The 15,522-nt window shown below is 41.3% G+C and overlaps 1 pseudogene; it reads right to left on the bottom strand.

Moving 5' to 3' along the window:
- Window positions 1–442: 442 nt before the first annotated feature.
- LOC102266625 (small ribosomal subunit protein eS7-like) lies at window positions 443–1,042 on the bottom strand (annotated as a pseudogene).
- Between the last annotated feature and the right edge of the window lie 14,480 nt (window positions 1,043–15,522).

The following is a 15,522-nucleotide window of genomic DNA, read 5'->3' as shown; positions in this document are numbered from 1 at the left end:
CACTCCCTTATGTATTGTCTATGGCTGCTTGCACAGTAGAATGGCAGAGCTGAGTAATTGCAACAAAAATAAAGCCTACAGTATTCTTATTTACTTACTTTCTTGTGGGATCTTAGTTCCCTGATCCGAGACTGAATCACGGCCTATGGCAGTGACAGCACCAAATCCTTACCACTGGACTGCCAAGGAATTCCCAAAGCCTACAGTCTTGACTACCTGGCTCTTTACAGAAGACATTTTCCTGGCTTAGACCCTTTATTAGTAAAAAGACCACCATGGATGCAAACAGTCTCCCATTTGACTCTGCACTCTCAGCTTCGTCTTCTGCAATGATGCCCGTTTATATCTGCATTTCCCAAATGGTTTGCAAGATGATAATGTGACAGAACACAAACGGTTCTTTAATCAATTAAATCTTGGGCTTTTTATTGTGAATAATATTTTATTTAATCATTTTTGTTTGCAACTGAAACTCTGGGAATTCAAAATTAACATCCTTGCCCATGAGCTTCTTGTAGAGACGAGAAAATGTTTCAGCCTTGTGTTCCACGTTGTTCTGCTGTGCTTTATCCAAATGGACCATTATGAGTCAGCTGCCGTCCAGCTTCATGGGGATTCTCTTACCCACAATCTCACTTGGGAAAACCAAGTTCTCCAGGATGGTGTCATGCATGGCAGTCAGAGTGAGGCTCCTGGGATGCTTTTGCTTATTTTTCGTACGACTTTTTTGAGTTGGATTAGGCAGAATTCTCCTCTGAGCGATGAAGATGATGTGTTTCCCTCTGAACTTCTCCAACTTGTGCAGCAGCTGCCCCTGGATTTTTAGGAAAGATTTCAACTGCCGAACAGGAACAGAGATGATGATAGCTTTCCAGCCACCACCAACTTCAGTTTCCTCGGCGTCTGTTATGTTCGGCTCCCGCAGCTGGGCCTTGAGGTCCGAGTTCATCTCCAGTTCCAAGAGGGCCTGGGAGATGCCCAATTCAGACTCCTCCAACTTCTCTATGTTGGGCTTCATGATCTTCACGCTGGAAATGAACATGGCCTGCACCTGGCAGATGTGGCCAACACTTGTTGCTGCCACTGACACCAGTAGGCCTAGGAAGAGCAAATCTTGGATTTTTAAAAAAGGATAAATTTATTTTGTTACCAGAAGTATTTTCAGCTCTTGAAATATGCTTGTAAATATGGAAGGATATTTAATGGATAAATATCCATTGGATAAAAGTGGATAAATAAGCTATCCAAATTGGGTATATAAATTTTAACATTCCTCAAACTTATTTCATCACTCATCAGATTTTTTAAAGAATGTCCATGATTATCTCAGAATGCTCCGCACCACATAGTTTTATCCACACTACTCTATACCTTTACCAGATATCAAAAGATTGTCTTCTAATTTGGAGAAATAAAGCCCTCTTCCTAGTGAAGCCCCCTCGGTCATTCACTCCCCTCTTAAGGCACAGAAAGTTAGAGTGGTGATTGCTTCTGTCACCTCTTTACTGATGACAGACCTGCTCACGTTTTCTCTCCCCTATCTGTGGTATCATTCCTCTTCCCTACGTACTCATCACCCCTTCGAAGACATGAGAAGACAGGAATTTTCAAGCTGCAAGTTATAACTCAGCAGTGGGTCATGAAATCAATTTAGAGGGTCAGTGATCAGCTTTTTTTTTAAATAATAAAATACAAGAGGATATAAAACATTAGAGTGCATCTCAATAGTACTTGATGAAATTTTCTTATGGGTTCTGGGTCACAGTATAAAATGAATTTCTTTGCGTCATGGTTAAAAATCTTTGAAAGCCACTGTGCTAAGGAGCAAACAAAATAAAAGAACCTAGCTAAACCTTATAGCTAACATTTGATTAACAAAAATGTTATATATCTGTCCTACTATTAATTCTTCTCATGCATTTCTATTTTAAATTGCAAACATAAAGACCCAAGGACTGTATCTTTTGATTAACCTCTGTATCTCCTACCCCTCACTGACTGTGGGACTCACTTCCCTACAGAAGCTGCATAAATATTTGATGTTGATAATGAAATGGAATTAAAAGCTAATAGAAAAAACCTTTCAGTTTCTACTGTCAGTCTGTTTAAAGGATGGGAAGTAACCTCTATGCCATAACCACTTCTGCAAGGTCTTTCAGAACCACCTCAACATATACCCTAAGATAACCCAAGGGGTGACACCTCCCCTTTCTTCAGCCGAAAATGCACACTCTTAGTCCTAAATTCTTCCCACGCCGCAGCCTTCCTACATTTCCATTCACTTCTTCCCTCTCTTGCTCCAGCCACTGTCTTCAAGAACCCTCCATACATCTGCATATAAAGCTCACTCCTCCTTCACAGCTTCTCCCTCCACACTTTTCTCTCGCTGAAATCCTTTTTACCTGCACAAGTCTGCATTGCATAGACCTCTGTGAAGCCACAACACACCGAGTTACTTTCATTCTTTTTGGTGATCCCACAGAACTTTGTTCATGCATCTGTACAGCAAGAGTGGCACTGGATTCTAAACTCCGATGTGCCTCTGGTCTCCTACTGCCCATTGGCTTCTCTGAGACAAAGTGTGCTTTATTCATCTCTGAGATGTCCATGACTGGCATGGCGTGGCAGAAGTAGGTACTCAATAATATTTTAAGTGTGAATGAAAAAGAAGCAATAGCATGAAATATCAAAGGGATGAAAAGTTTACATATGGGGTAGATCATGCTGCTTCCTCCCACCTCCAAACCATCTCTAGCACCTAAGAGGAAGCTTGCTTGCCCATAATTTGCATACTTTTGTGAGTGGATGAAGGAGAACATGATATTTGAATGTGTGTTAGTCCCTTAGTCATGTCGACTTTTTGTGGGTCCATGGACTGCAGCCTGCCAGGCTCCTTTGGGATTTCCCAGGCAAGAATACTGGAGTGGGTTGCCATTCCCTTCTCCAGAGGATCTTTCTGACCCAGGGATCAAACCCAGGTCTCCCACATTGCAAAGCAGATTCTTTACCATCTGAGCTACCAGGGAAGCTCTTTGCATGGAACTTAGTTAGGAGACAATTCGCTTCTGCAGCTGAGCTGGAGGAAGGAGAGAGGGAGCCTAATGGTGCTGGGGTCCCCTGAGGAGGAGGCCACCCTAGGGAAGCAGAACCAGAGGTAGAAGGGTGCACTGAGCCTGACGACATCCCTGAGCTCCCAGATCTGAACACGGTCAACCCACCCCTTGGCTTTTTATATGCAAAGCCCATCACTGGTGATTGTCCTTGCCACCTCAACAGCCAACGGGGCTCCAGGCACCCCGACTTTGGCCGTATCCAGACCCGGGGCTGCAGCCCGCATGGGGTCATGAATAATTGCGGACGTGGGAGGTGAGCAGGCTGCCCAGAGGATCTTGCCCGGACTACGTGGAGACCAGGAAGCTGCTGTGGGAGGAGGAGGAGGAGGAGGAGGAGGAGGAGGAGGAGGAGGAGGAGGGGAAAGTGGCGGCCCAGGTCACCCTGTGCTGTACAGTAGATTCCTATTAGTTATCTATTTTACACATAGTAGTCAATAGCGTATATATGTCAATCCCACTCTCCCAATTTCCCCCCTCTTTTCTCTGTGGTATCCATGTGTTTTTTCTCTGTCTGTATCTCTTTCTGCTTCCAAATATGATCATCTATACCATTTTTCTAGATGGACCAACTCTTCTGAGATTTATAGTTGGGCCATTCTATGCACAAAGGGGAAGTTTCAATTGCTCATGGACCTCTAATGTGATCACAAATACCATACAGCTAGTAATAGATGATTAATGACTTGTATAATTTGTCCAAATGTGAGCTTTATAATTGCAATGAATTTTGAAAACTACAGAATTAAGTGACTTTTGTTTTGAATGTCCTGCAAGCTTTTCTGTTTAGATCCCTCCCTCTAATACTCTCCCCTCCATCTACTCACCTAACAACCCCCTACCTTTGTTCCCCCAGAGCTAGTACACTGCTTCTCTCACCCATGAGCACCCATGGGATGCTCTGCAGCTCCCTGCACTTGCTGGGTGGTAGCAGCATTTCACGCCATTGCTAATCAGAGCACTACCTTCTCTAGGGATCATCTAACTCCTCTGAGGCTAAAAGACAGTTCAAATGAGTTGCTCCACCTGAGCCAAAGCAGTTACTGAAGGTTAGAAAGGGGTGAAAGCCACTTTTTGAATTCTACAAGGAAATCCATGCATATCCATGCAAATATTTACCTTAGTTGGGAAAGCCATACAAACCCCAGAGTAGAAAAAGAAAAGAAACAAAGCCCCTAGGACGGTCCTGGCCCTCGGTCAGATGTAAAGGGATTGTCACCTGTGTGTGACCTTTATTCTCTTTGGGATCTGTGGGTTCCGAAGAAGCAGAACTGAGATTATTGAAACTAGTTGGGAGGGGCTGGCACCAAGAACTGAGAGATCAAAAGGCACCAAGGAGAACATCCTACTATATGCAGGGTGACAATGAATTCATTTCAGGTAAATCTGACCCACTGAGCAATCCACTATGTGCCATTATACCTGGGTGTTGCAGACAATCCAAAGATGATAACTCCATGTAATAATCTTCATCATCTTCCTCCCATGCGTGCTTCCACCTGATGGCCCTCATCTAGTTCAAGACATTGCTCTCTGCCTCATTATTTGGGCCAGAAGTCCCTTACTCTCACATCTCTCATCTAGTCAGCAAAATTCACTCCCTAGATATGTTTAAATCCCTCCCTCTTCAGTAGAACCTCCAAGATCCTTTGCGTGAGCGGCCAGCCCTTAGGTGAGCTGCTGCACTCCATGCTTAGGACTCTGCAGGGTTGACCTGTAATTCTTCACCAGAACTGCAACAGGAAACATAACCAGAAGGCAAATGACAAGCAGGGAACAGTGTCTGCAACATATATGAAAGTGCAACGGTTTCCATATATTATATACAAACAGCTGTTACAGATCAGTGGCTTCCTTGATGGCTCAATGATAAAGAATCGCCTGCCAATGCAGGAGACATGGGTTCAATCCCTGGAGAAGATTGAGAAGATCCTCTGGAGAAGGAAATGGCAACCCACTCCAGTATTCCTGCCTGGGAAATCCCATGAATAAAGATGCCCGGTGGGCTACTTTGCGATCCATGGGAGCACAAAACACACAATGTGGCAACTAAACAGCAACAATAAGAAAAACATGAGCCATCCAAAAAGACAAAGAAGACATAAATGAGCATTTTTAAAAATAAAAATATAGGGACTTTCCTGGTGGTCCAGTGGTTAACAATCCGCTTGAAAATGCAAGGGTCATGGTTTTGATCCCTGGTCCCAGAAGATCCCTCATGCTGCGGGGCAACTAAATGCATTCCACAACTACCCCGTGCTCCAGAGCCTGAGAGCTGCAACTACTGAAGTCCATGCTCCAAAACAAGGGAGGCCATGGCAGCGAGAAGCCCGTGTACCACAACTAGAGAATAGTCCCCGCTCACCACACCTAGAGAAGGCCTGTGCACAGCAATGAAGACCCAGCACAGCCAAAAATAAATACTAATTAAGACTTGTTTACATTTCTAAAAATAAAATGAGAAAATATATATGTAGAGAGAATAAACATAAGGGGGAAAGGCCCAACCTAAATAGTAACAAAAGAAATACAAATTAAAGAAATGACGTATTTTCTTCCTTTGTTAGTGAAGTAAGGGGAGAATATAAACTTTTCTATGCATGTGATGAAGCCCAAATTGGCGAAGAATTTCTCATGGGAAACCTTGCTATATGAAAAACAGCCTTTTAAAAAAAAAAGTGTATAACATTAACTAAGCAATTGCAGTGGTATAATTAATTTTATCCTAAGGAAATAATTAGTGGACTGGAAAATGTTTTTACTTTGGGGATGTATAACATCATGTGGGTTTTAATGGCAAATATATGGAAATACTCCAAGGTTTCAACAATAGGTTATTTTTTAAGCAAATTCCATGCTCTAGTATGCATTTATTTAAAATGGAAGTATGGAAGTATAATTGTTGACATGAGACAAATGTTTATTGGTAAATGTAAAGGTAAATATAAAACAGTTTATAAAAATGTATGACAGTATTTTTTTACTTTAAAAATTAATATGCATAAAATGCCAGGGAGCATGTATCCCAAGCTATAGCTATTGGTTATATCTAGAATAGACTTACTAGTGAGGAAATGTGGGGGGAAGCCTTTCTACATTTTTTTCACCTTTGAACAATAAAAATGATTTACCTTTATAATAAAGAGTGGTTAAAAATAACTCAAACAAAATTGCCAAACTAAGAGTTATTTATTACCAGAGGCAAAGACTTGAGCAACTTAATTTTACGAATAAAGCAAACAATTTACTTCAAACTAGAAGAAATTGATTCACGTTCTATGAGCGAAGCGTGGTTGTGAGCTTGGTGTGGGGAGCCTGGCATTAAAATGGTAATTCACATAGTTGCTTCAATAAGCCTCATGAAATTCAAAATTACAAAAATTCATTTGATTTATGAATCTTGACTATTATGCTAAAGCTATTTGAGGGTTGATTAAGTCAGGTCATACGAAGAAAATACATTTAAAAATAAAATGATACACATATATATGTGTCAAAACTAACTGAACTGCATGTTTAATCTGCACATTTTGCTGTGTGCATACTTCAAAATGTTAAGGCAGAAAAATTAAAACATCCATAGAAAAACAGAAAATATTTTACATTTTTCATCTTGAATTTTGAATGGATCTCTAATATTGAATAAATTAAAAAACCAAACACAGGAGTACTTCCAGCTCTGGCTATGATGGAGTAGAGAGAAAGCCCCTCTTTCTGGCACCTCTCACTGTCTCCTCACACTTGTTTTCTCCATCCTCTTTCTCTAAACTCCCAGACACCCCAGTACTTATACTTTTATCTATGAAAGTTTCTTATAAAAAAAGAATAATTTAGCATCATAAAAAACTTCTCAGGTTGACCTGAGAATAAAGCAATCAAAATCACATTAAAATTATACCATGATTTTTTTCCCTGAAACTCATTAAGGAGTGGTAAGAAAATTAGTACACCAACCTGTTGTGAAATTCCAATGTTAATCTAATTTTCTGATTTGGTTTGTTTCCCCACAATTAATTTTGTTTTTCTCATAGACAGTTCCACTTTTTTTTTTAAGGTGACAAAAACAAAAAAAGTTAGAGAAAATGTCTGTTGCCTACAGCTGTGTTTCCTGACTTATGGCTGGGAGGGTGCTGACTCTGCTTTCCTGAGTCCACGGGTAACAGGCTCTCTTCTGCCCACTGCCAGTCCCCTCCTGCAAGCTGTACTGCTTTGGGAGTGGTTTTGCACTTAATCACCCATCGTCCCAGCCAGAGTTGATGTGGTGGCAAATGAGTCACAATTTCAACTGAGACGGAGAGAAACTTGACCCTGCAACATGTAAACGCATGTGCTCCTGGTGGCCGTCCTGGCTGAACATGGGTAGGGGAAGATAGCCCAAGCCAAAAGGAAGAGTGAAGAGGAGGCTCAGAGAAAAACAGGGAGGACGTCCATTCTGGATTGCTTATAGTTCCCAGGTCCTGTGCTTTCCTAAAGTCCTGCAGCGTCTCTGCTCTTGGTATCCATGAGTTTCTGTATTACCCAGCCATTGAAATGTAGACTTTGCTCAAACTGGTTCCCACAGATTCCTGTAACTTACAACTAGAAATGCCTGAGGAAGGTGCCAGGCTTCTGCAGTTCAGTGTCATGGCCTCGCGAGCCTCACTCCTGTAAGAGGTGAGCACATTCCCTGTCTCCAGTAATCAGACGCTCCTCCTTGGTGGAGCCCGCCTGCTCCCTGAGCTGAGTTAGCCACCTTTTGGCTCAGTGGTCCCTGGCTCTCCAGTTATGGCCTTTCGTCCTTCAGCCTTTGGTCACTCATAAGCCTGAACTAACGGATCTTATTCCAGGGCAAGGGCTGGGTCACCCCACCACTAGCTCCTCCGTTCTTGGTATCATTGCCAGGTTAACTGGAGTCAAAAATTGTACACAATGCCAGCTTATGTGACTAAGATACTGCTTCCTTATTTTCTCCTAATAATAGAATCTCCCTTTCATCCTGTGGATAATGTGCACAGAGGTTACACTTTAAACCAGTCAGTGAGTAAAATCTCAGTCTCCATGAGATTGAATAATCTCTCTGAGGTGATCAGGTCTGCTAGAGAAACACTCAGCCTTCCAGACCTCCTTACCACTTCCTTTATTTTAAAAAAATTATTTTATGTGGACCACTTTTTCTTTATGTATTGAATTTGTTATACTAGTGCTTCTGTTTTATGTTTTGGTTTTTTCACCCCGAGGCATGTGGGATCTTAGCCTCCCAACCAGGGATCAAACCCACACTCCCTACTTTGGAAGGCGAATTCTTAACTACTGGACTGCCAGGGAAGTACCCCACCTCCTGTTCCAGATGGCAAGTGGATGAAGGGAAACAAGGAGATTTCAGGGTGCTAGGAGAGAAACTGGGAATTCTAACTCAGACTTCCTCCCTGCCAGACCTGCCTCACCACACCTCTTACTCAGCCACAGGCTCCTCACTCAGCTGAGAGATTCCTTCTGTAGGATGGTGTCCCCTCACAGTCCCAAAGCAGGGTGAAACCTTTCTGCTTCTGACTCCCCCACCCCCTAATCTTTCTGACATATAGGACCCTCAGTTTGGCTGATGAGAAGAAGTTGTGTATATATTTATGACTGCTTGTTCACTCACCTCTATGTCCTTCTCCTCTACTTTGCTGGCACAGAAGGGGCAGGCTTCCCTCTCTCTTTTTTGTTTGATCTGAAATCCTCTTACATCATTTTCTTCCACTTACTTAGGCCAATAAATCTCAAGGCCTGGCTGCCCTAGGACAAAGGTCACTGGAAGGAGATACGTTCTGAATTCTCTAGGTTTCAGTCAATATGAAAGCTGCAGGCAGTTGAGTTAGGGATTACAAAATAAAAATATAAACCTGCTCAGCTAGTATTATATAAATAAAAGAATGATGAAAGAATGGATGAATGAATTTCTACCAAATGGCATAAAGAAAACCTTGAAATATCCAAACACTGGTTGAAATAAATAAAAATTTCAGTGCGACTTTTGCTATCAAGTATTACTCTATCACATTTTTGCAGCTAAAAAGCATTTCATAAAGTATTTCATCTGACAGTTGTAAGAATCAAGTAAGGAAAAAGAGAGAGCAGGTGCTATGAAGCCCATTTTATAGTTGGAGAAACAGGTTCAGATTGCTTCAAGATGCTTCAAGGCAACACAAAGGTAAGCAGACTTCCAATTAACTTCCTCTTAACCTCTGTATAGCATGGCACCATAGTAATTATTCATCGATATAAAATTACTTGTGAGATTTATATCTAATAATACAGAGCTAACTCTCTTTTATTTGGAGAATGCTTATCCAGAATATCAAACTATTCTAAGCAAAGATGACAAGCTATGGAACCTCTAGGGTCAAAATAGATGTCACAGTAAAACCTTTAAAGGTCATATGGCCCTTTGATAGATTCTGTGAGCTCTCATTCAAAGCCTATTTTCTTTTGTTTTTAAAGTGAATCATAATTTGTTTGGTTTTCAGCCCACAAGAAAATGGAGACATTAAATGAGAGCAGGGAAGCATCTGCCCTGTAAGAAGATAGAGAGAAGACAGAAAGGCAGGAGCACAAACAAGGACTATGAAGGCATAACCGTCTAGAGACAGTTGGTGAGGAGAAATAACCAGAGACACACAGACGAACTCCAGACACCTTGTATTCTGGATGTTGTAGCAGACAGAGCACAGGCAGGTTCCTCTGGAAGGTTGGTCTTGCTTCTCCTTTACTCTTCTGTTCTTTTTGAATGAAATAGTCAGTGATGGTATTAGCTCCCCATTGCTGCTGTAACAAACTACAACAAACTTAGGAGCTTAACTTTTGGACTTCCCTGGTGGTGCAGTGGTTTAGAGTCCTCCTTGCAAAGCAGGGGCTGCAGGTTCGCTCCTTGGTCAGGTAACTAAGGACACACATACCGCTGAGCAGCTAAGCCTGCGTGATATTGAGCCCTCACACCACAACCAGAGAGTCCATGCACCACAATGAAAGGTTCCAGATGATGCAACTAAGACCTGATGCAGTCAAATAAATAAATCAATGTTTTAAAATGCACACACACACATTTATTATCTTACAGTTCTGGAGCTCAGAATTCCAAACTGGGTTTTGTATGCTAAACTCAAAGTGTTGGCACAGCTGCATTTTTTCTGAAGGGTTTAAGTGAGAATTTGTTTCCTTTCCTTGTCAGCTTTGAAAGGCTAAAAGCATTATATTTCTTGGTTTTTGGTCCCTTCTTTGCATCACTCCAACTTTGCCCTTTGTATCTTCTACTCTTACTTTGCCCCTTTAGCCTCTCCCTTATGAGGATCCTCATAATATGTTGGGCCTACTCAGGTAGTCTAGAGTAATCTCCCTAGCTCAAGATTTCTAACTTAATCACATCTGCAAAATCTCTTGCCTTGTGAGGTAACATATTCCCAGATTAGGACATGAATATCTTTGGAGGGCCATTATCTAGGCTACCACACTGAAAAATGAATTTCACAAACAATTCTAAATTAAAGTCACCATTTCGTCCTCTGCAAACATTCCCTCATGGCAGGGAAAAGGGAGACTCCCTCTTCTCTGAATGACTGTGATAAGGTATTCAGCAGATTTTATGAAAGGTGAAAAGAGGAATACAAACTGAAATAACAGAGCTTGCTCAAATATGCAAAGAAAAGTTGCAAAAGAACTTTGATGTTACTGGTACAAACTGGAGGGAAGAAATGAAAGCCAGTATATGACATTTGGTGTGGGGAAAGATCAGCCCTTGGGCTGGAGTTTCCTGAACATTGCTTAATGACAGCAGCCAGACACAGGGCTGATGTTCATTTTGACTACCTTGTCTAGCAGGAAGAGCTTCTATCACCATGCTAATACGGAAATAGCTGTGCCCCAGATGGTAAAAAAATCTGCCTGCAATGCAGGAGACCCAGGTTCAATCCGTGGGTTAAGAAGATGCCCTGGAGAAGGGAATGGCAAACCACTTTGGTATTCTTGCTTGGAGAATCCCACAGAGCCGACTGGCAGGCTACAGTCCATGGGGTAGCAAACAGTTGGACACAACTGAGTGGCTAACACTTTCACTTCACTTTCAAACTTTACAAAATTTCTCAACCCAAGGGGATAAGTTTAAAGAGGAAAACACCAGTTCGTGGGAATTTCACATTTGTGAAATACAGAATAAGAAGTTGAGAAAAGTAAGATCTTCCAAATTATGGGTTCTTGACCTAGGACCCATGAACTTCCAGAAAATAAATAAGTGGGTTTCAAGGATCTATGATGCTTTAAAATTCACATGTAAAATTTGTTTTTTTAGTGTGTTTGTATATGTGCTTTTTTCCCAGGAAAAAGATCCATAGTTTTTCATCAGATTTCCAAAGGGGTCTATGACTATAAAATAGAAGATATTTTATATCAGGGGATCAGAGAAAAGGCCTCATATCATTAACTTACTGATAGAAGAAGTTGTTTCATTTTATCTATGAAATGTACTTAAAAATCAACATATGAACCAATCTATGTGAACTCTAGGGCTCAGCGTCAGGACCACTCAAGGGCAGAGTAATATAAAGGATGCGAGCTTCCTGCCCTGTGAAAATGGTAGGTTTGTGAGTTTCCCAAGGAGGTGTTCTCCCTACAGCTTCTGTTCTGATCATGTGAATGAATAATGACAAAAAAGCAAAAGTGACTCAGTTAAGTTAAGTTAGGTTCAGTCGCTCAGTCATATCCAACTCTTTGCAACTCCATGGACCGAAGCACACCAGGCCTCCCTGTCCATCACCAACTACCAGACTTTACCCAAACTCATGTCCATAGCGTCGGTGATGGCATCCAGCCATCTCATCCTCTGTTATCCCCTTCTCTTCCAGCCCTCAATCTTTCCAGGCATCAGGGTCTTTTCAAATGAATCAGTTCTTCACATCGGGTGGCCAGAGTACTGGAGTTTCAGCTTCAACATCAGTCCTTCCAATGAACACCCAGGACTGATCTTCTTTAGGATGGACTGGCTGGATCTCCTTGAAGTCCAAGGGACTCTCAAGAGTCTTCTCCAGCACCACAGTTCAAAAGCATCAATTCTTCTGTGCTCAGCTTTCTCCACAGTCCAACTCTCACATCCATACATGACTACTGGAAAAACCATAGCCTTGACTAGATGGACCTTTGTTGACAAAGTAATGTCTCTGCTTTTTAATATGCTATCTAGGTTGGTCATGGCAAACTATTTCAGTATTCTTGCCTTGAGAACCCCATGAACAGTATGAAAATATGCTGAGTTGGTCATAACTTTCCTTCCAAGGAGTAAGTGTCTTTTTACTTCATGGCTGCAATCACCATCTGCAGTGATTTTGGAGCCCAAAAAAATAAAGTCAGCCACTGTTTCCATGTTTACCCATCTATTTGCTATGAAGTGATGGGACCAGATGCCATGATCTTAGTTTTCTGAATGTTGAGCTTTAAGCCACTTTTTCACTCTCCTCTTTCACTTTCATCAAGAGACTCATTATTCTTATTCACTTTCTGCCATAAGTGTGGTGTCATCTGCATATATGAGGTTATTGATATTTCTCCTGGCAATCTCGATTCCAGCTTGTGCTTCTTCCAGCCTAGCATTTCTCACAATATACTCTGCATATAAGTTAAATAAGCAGGGTGACAATATACAGCCTTGATGTACTCCATTTCCTATTTGGAACCAGTCTGTTGTTCCATGTCCAGTTCTAACTGTTGCTTCCTGACCTGCATACAGGTTTCTCAAGAGGCAGGTAAGGTGGTCTGGTATTCCCATCTCTTTCAGAATTTTCCACAGTTCACTGTTATCCACACAGTCAAAGGCTTTGGCATAGTCAATAAAGCAGAAATAGATGTTTTTCTGGAACTCTCTTCCTTTTTCGATGATCCAGCGTATGTTAGCAATTTGATCTATGATTCCTCTGCCTTTTCTAAAACCAGCTCGAACATCTGGAAGTTCACAGTTCACATATTGCTGAAGCCTGGCTTGGAGAATTTTGAGCATTACTTTACTAGCGTGTGAGATGAGTGCAGTTGTGCGGTAGTTTGAGCATTCTTTGGCATTGCCTTTCTTTGGGACTGGAATGAAAACTGACCTTTTCCAGTCCTGTGACCACTGCTGTTTTCCAAATTTGCTGGCATATTGAGTGCAGCACTTTCACAGCATCATCTTTCAGGATTTGGAATAGCTCAACTGGAATTCCATCACCTCCACTAGCTTTGTTCATAGTGATGTTTCTTCACATTCCAGGATGTCTGGCTCTAGGTGATTGATCACACCATCATGATTATCTGGGTCATGAAGATCTTTTTTGTATAGTTCTGTGTATTCTTGCCACCTCTTCTTAATATCTTCTGCTTCTGTTAGGTCCCTACCATTTCTATCCTTTATTGAGCCCATCTTCGCATGAAATGTTCCCTTGGTATCTCTGATTTTCTTGAAGAGATCTCTAGTCTTTCCCATTCTATTGTTTTCCTCTATTTCTTTGCACTGATCACTGAGGAAAGCTTTCTTATCTCTCCTTGCTATTCTTTGGAACTCTGCATTCAAATGGGTATATCTTTCCTTTTCTCCTTTGCTTTTTCCCTTCTCTTCTTTTCACAGCTATTTGTAAGACCTCCTCAGACAACCATTTTGCTTTTTTGCATTTCTTTTTCTTGGGGATGGTCTTGATCCCTGTTTCCTATACAATGTCACAAACCTCCGTCCATAGTTCATCAGGCACTCTGTCTATCAGATCTAGTCCCTTAAATCTATTTCTCACTTCCACTGTATAATCATAAGGGATTTGATTTAGGTCATACATGAATGGTCTAGTGGTTTTCCCCACTTTCTCCTATTTAAGTCTGAATTTGGCAATAAGGAGCTCATGATCTGAACCAAAGTCAGCTCCTGGTCTTGTTTTTGCTGACTGTATAGAGCTTCTCCATCTTTGGCTGCAAAGAATATAATCAATCTGATTTCGGTGTTGAGCATCTGGTGATGTCCATGTGTAGAGTCTTCTCTTGTGTTGTTGGAAGAGGGTGTTTGCTATGACCAGTGCATTCTCTTGGCAAAACTCTATTAGCCTTTGCCCTGCTTCATTCTGTATTCCAAGGCCAAATTTGCCTGTTATTCCAGGTGTTTCTTGACTTCCTACTTTTGCATTCCAGTCCCCTATAATGAAAAGGACATATTTTTTGGGTGTTAGTTCTAGAAGGTCTTGTAGGTCTTCATAGAACTGTTAAACTTCAGCTTCTTCAGCATTCCTGGTTGGGGCATAGACTTGGATTACTGTGATTTTGAATGGTTTGCCTTGAAAATGAACAGAGATCATTCTGTCATTTTTGAGATTGCATCCAAGTACTCCATTTTGGACTCTTTGTTGACCATGATGGCTACTCCATTTTTTTCTAAGTGATTCTTGCCCACAGTAGTAGATATAATGGTCAACTGAGTTAAATTCACCCATTCCAGTCCATTTTAGTTTGCTGATTCCTAGAACGTCAACATTCACTCTTGCCATCTCCTGTTTGAACACTTCCAGTTTGCCTTAACTCAACCATATTTAAATAAATTGATTTGTCATATGGCACTTGGGGTCCACTGTGAGTCCACAGAATGTAAATTCAGTGAGGATGGGAATCTGTGAGTTTTCTTAACTTCCATGCCTGCAACAGCACCTGGCCATAAGGCAATCAGTAACAGATGATCAATAAATGTGTTGAATGACTCAATGAAGAGTTTCCCAGAACCCTATGAAGACTGTTCAGTTCAGTTCAGTTCAATTGCTCAGTCATGTCTGACTCTTTGCAACCCCATGAATTGCAGCACTCCAGGCCTCCTTGTCCATCACCAACTCCTGGAGTTCACCCAAACTCACGTCCATCGAGCCAGTGATGCCATCCAGCCATCTCATCCTCTGTCGTCCCCTTCTCCTCCTGCCCCCAATCCCTCCCAGCATCAGAGTCTTTTCCAATGAGTCAACTCTTTGCATGAGGTGGCCAAAGTACTGGAGTTTCAGCTTTAGCATCATTCCTTCTGAAGAACAACCAGGACTGATCTCCTTTAGAATAGACTGGTTGGATCTCTTTGCAGTCCATGGATCCAGTCAAATAAGGCTGACTTTTTAATTTCCTTGACAATTAATAGGAAATTATTTGGTTTTATTTAAAAGCCACATATTGGCACTAAATCAAACATTGTCATATTTTATTATAATTGTTTTCATGCTGAATGTCTGAAAGCTGTTTACTGAAAAATCTTGTCTTTCATCAATATAATATTTCCTTATATTTTTATTAAAATTTACATATGAAAGAAAACGCAGAGAAAGGACCACTACTTGATTCTTTCCATTAATAATCATGTAACTTAGGACCTCTGACTCCATGGAAGTAAAAGATCCAAGTTTCAGAGCTAACAATGTGAGGATTA

The sequence above is a fragment of the Bos mutus genome, chromosome 4 (genome assembly GCF_027580195.1).
Source record: "Bos mutus isolate GX-2022 chromosome 4, NWIPB_WYAK_1.1, whole genome shotgun sequence".
NCBI classification, from domain to species: Eukaryota; Metazoa; Chordata; class Mammalia; order Artiodactyla; family Bovidae; genus Bos; species Bos mutus.
Note: the sequence above shows the minus strand (reverse complement) of the source record. Positions and strands in the feature narration are given on the sequence as shown.